A 4,082-nucleotide genomic window follows, 5' to 3' on the forward strand; every position below is an offset into this window, starting at 1 on the left:
TAACAAAATCAATGGCTAGAGTAATGGTTGGAGTAGGAGTGCCTGCTTAGCAAGAACAAAGCTCTTGGTTCAAATCCAAGTATAAAAAGAGAGAGAAGGCAAAAGAGTGTGTGTGTGTGTGTGTGTGTGTGTATGACAGGGGCGGGGGGAGAGAGAAGGATGGGAGGAGGAAGAGGGAAGAAAGAGATGAAGAAAGAGAGGGAAAGATGGAGGGAGAGAGAGGGATCTCACATTTCTTTGGTCATCTCTTACCTGGTATACCTAGCTGGACAGGAAGCTGGGGAGTATGCTCTTTATACCAAAAAGACATGTGCTAGGATGAATATCAGAAATTCTATTAATAGTTAGGCCATACTTACATTTGTTTCTTCAAAGACTCTCAGTCTCTATCTTCTTGGTAAGTCTGAACAAGAAATCTGACTCATCTACAAAAAAATCTAAAACACATAACACTCATGAATTGATTCACATGTATTCAATAATTATAAGTGCTTTATTTTTACAGAAAATTGTGGTAGGTTCTAAATGGTTAGACAAAGATACACTACAAGGGGGAAAACTCATTATTAATAACACATAAAAACTGCAAAATTTTAAAGATGTCTTTTAAAATTTTTCTATAAAAGGGATCTGCCAGTAAGCATTTACATTTTGGCTTACAAAAATATTACACTGTTGACTTATAAACCTTTTATATGGTCACATTTTATAGAGTTGTAGATGATATTTGAATTTTAATTGCCTTTTTCAAATTGATATGTCTGTCCCCTGAATTGAGTAAATATTTAACAAAAGACATTCTCTTTTATTGTATTTATCCATAATTGGGTTAATTAAGTCTTGTTTCTCTTCTTCCGTAAGCCTTCTCTCATTTCATCCCTAACCAAATCTGTTAACTAGGGTTTTGCAAACAAATAAACATAAACAAAGGGCTGGGAAGGTGGCTCAGTGGTAGAGTGCTTGCCTTGCATGCCTGAGGCCCTGGGTTCGATTCCCCAGCACCACATAAGCAAAAAGAAAAAAGCCGGAAGTGGCACTATGGCTCAAGTGGTAGAGCGCTAGCCTTGAGCTGAAGAGCTGAGGGACAGCGCCCAGGCCCAGAGTTCAGGCCCCATGACCGAACCCAAAAAATAAAAAATAAAAAACCATAAATAAAAAAAAGTACTCCCTACCATTTCTGGTGTATTCATCATATGCATTTATCAGTGAATTTCACTTATCCATATTATCTATAAGTAGTAGGATTAGCAATTGCCCAAATGCTATGTTATTTTTTAATCCACTTACTTTATTATTCTTCCATCCAACCAATCTTTACCAATTACCTGCAGAGATAGCAATTATGTGTTTCCCTTCCCAAATGTGACTCTATTGTAGTCCAGCAGTGTCTCTTTTATTCTCATCCTTCCAGGACAAGCACTTTTGCTGGTATTCAAATTACTGTTCAAAGGGGCTGGGAAGGTGGCTCAGTGGTAGAGCGCTTGCCTTGCATGCATGAGGCCCTGGGTTCGATTCCTCAGCACCACATAAGCAAAAAGAAAAAAAAGCCGGAAGTGGCGCTGTGGTACAAGTGGTAGAGTGCTAGCCTTGAGCTGAAGAGCTGAGGGACAGCGCCCAGGCCCAGAGTTCAGGCTCCATGACTGGACCCAAAAAAAATAAAACCAAAAAACTCAAATTACTGTTCAATAAACATCTCTTCAAGAATTAATGAAAGAATGAATTTGACCTTTCCCAAGCCCAAATCCATTGGTATTTTGTTTTTCTAAAGACAAGGACTACAATGGATGGTAGCACTGAAAATTCTTCTGACATTCTAGATTCCCTGATCCTGATGTTATTTACTTACCCTCCTAGAAAGGCCCTGGAGATGTTTCTGAAAATAGTAGAATGTTCTAACCCAGGCCCTAGTATGGAAGGAGTTCTCTACTGTCTGTGCAGACGTAAGGATTTGCTATTCTTTCCTCTCAGGTCAAGTCTGACAATCACTTTCTTCCCAGTACTCTGACCTTCAGTTTACTCAATAGAACAAATTATATGTTTCTTTGTCAAGCAGCTAAGAGTTAATTTTCTTTCCAAAGCTTGACTTTCACACTGTTGTCAGTCTGTAGCCTCTCCTCAGCTTAACATCGTTAAACTCATTTATGCCACTTGTCTGCATAAACTACAGATACTTAGGATCACAAAGTCACAAAAAAGCAAGGGAATCTCTTCTTATAAATTGGTTAGCTAGAAACTTTGCTAAGTCATGGGTTAGGATCTTTTCTGCTGATCACTTATCAATGAATATACTCCTGCGATTTTTTTTTTAATTGCACAGGCCTGAAGCTTACCAACAGTATCAGCTGACTGAAAACAAAACAAAACAAAACAAAAAAACCAAAAATGTTTAACAAATAAACAAGGCATGAATTGTGTGAAAGTGAACCTTGTCAAAAACACATGTGATATGCCCAGAACAACCCCCAAAATAATGGGGTTTGTTTATATTTTCTATCAAGCCACTGAAATATCAAAATATTTAAGGAATGCCTGAGGACTTCATGGCTAAGAAATAGTGGGACCTCCTTCCAAAAAATATTTTTCTATTGAGAACAATTGTCAACTAGAATGCTGAAATTCTGCTATGAGGTCAAGGAAACATTTTTTTATCAGGTCCTAGGAAAACTACCAAAGACTCACACTGCACTTGATTCCTTCCCTTTCCAGATGACTGTTTTGCTAGAAAGAGGGGAAATAAGTTTTCTTTTATATAGGTGTGTGCATATGTATACACATACAATTTCTTATTGTATTTTAAACCCTTAATGAATTCCAAATGTTCACTGCTTATTCTTGAGTACTCAGGACCTAATCACAAGCCAAGAAGGGACACAGTCTTCTGACCTTAATGCTCCCAAGATTGCTTTTGGGATGATGTTACACATTGTTTCTGACTTGTAAATGGGTGTACTGAAACTGGGAGCTCCCAACTGCCTTTACCTCCCTCCCCCACCCCTCCCCTAGATATTGCCACATGTCGCACAGGTTAAGAAGACTTGGTAAAACCTACATTCTGATTCTAATTCTCTCCATATATCTCTCTTCCCCTTTTTCTCCCTCCCCCTACTACCTTTCTTGTCTTCTTGTTCTTTTTTCCCCCAATACTGGGGTTTGAATTTGAACTCAGGACTTCTACTTACTATGAAGGTGCTCTTCCATATAAACCAGTCCTTCTTGATTTAGTTGTGTTTTACAATGAGTCTCCAGCTATGTCTTAAGACCTATGAGACATAAGTTTCAAGACCTATGTCTCAAGCCAGGCACCAGTGGCTCACAATGGCTGTTATCCTAGTTACTCAGGAGGCTGAGATCAGAGGATCATGGTTTGAAACCAGCCTGGGAAGAAAAATCCGATGAGTCTCTTATCTCCAATTAACCAGAAAACCAGAAATAGCGCTCTGGCTCAAAGTAGTAGAGCACTAGCTTTGAGCAAAAGAGCTCAGGGACAGAGCCCCGGCTCTAAGTTCAGGTCCCACAACTGACAAATGGTGTAGCCTGGATTACAAATGTGGACTTCTATACCTGACTTGTTGAAATGAGGTCCCACTAACTTTTTTAAATTTTTATTTTTATTTTGTCGATCATCGGGCTTGAACTCTGGGGCCTGGGCACCAGAGCTCTTCAGCTCAAGGTGAGTGTTCTACCACTTGAGCCACAGCACCACTTCCAGTTTCCTGGTGGTTTACTGGAGATAAGAGTTTCATGGAGGGGGTTGGGGGGGAGGAAGGATTGGGACTGGGGGGGGGGGGAGGGGGGAGGCTGGGAAGGGATGTGAAGGGTAAACAAAGGAGGAGGCTGCAATGCTTGGTAAGAAATGTATGCATTATCCTGCCCATGTAATTGTAACCCCTCTGTATAGTATGTTCACAAATAAAATAAAATTAAAAAAAAGAGTTTCACGGACTTTCCTGCCCCAGCTGGCTTTCAACCATAATTCTCAGATCTCAGCCTCCTGAAAAACTAGAATTACAGGCATGAGCCACTGGTGCCCAGCCAGTCGAGATCCCACTAACTTTTTGCCTGAGATTGCCCTTGAACTGTGA

At 40.0% G+C, this 4,082-nt stretch overlaps 1 long non-coding RNA gene across 1 annotated transcript; it reads right to left on the minus strand.

The window, feature by feature from the left end:
• Positions 1-358: 358 nt before the first annotated feature.
• LOC122102480 lies at positions 359-1,925 on the minus strand. Its single transcript, XR_006146498.1, has 2 exons — positions 1,847-1,925; positions 359-437 (listed from the first exon to the last, which is right to left on the minus strand). It is a non-coding gene; the product is annotated as an uncharacterized LOC122102480 (long non-coding RNA).
• Positions 1,926-4,082: the final 2,157 nt, after the last annotated feature.

This window comes from Dipodomys spectabilis, unplaced genomic scaffold (assembly GCF_019054845.1).
Source record: "Dipodomys spectabilis isolate Male_0828 unplaced genomic scaffold, ASM1905484v1 ptg000783l, whole genome shotgun sequence".
NCBI classification, from domain to species: Eukaryota; Metazoa; Chordata; class Mammalia; order Rodentia; family Heteromyidae; genus Dipodomys; species Dipodomys spectabilis.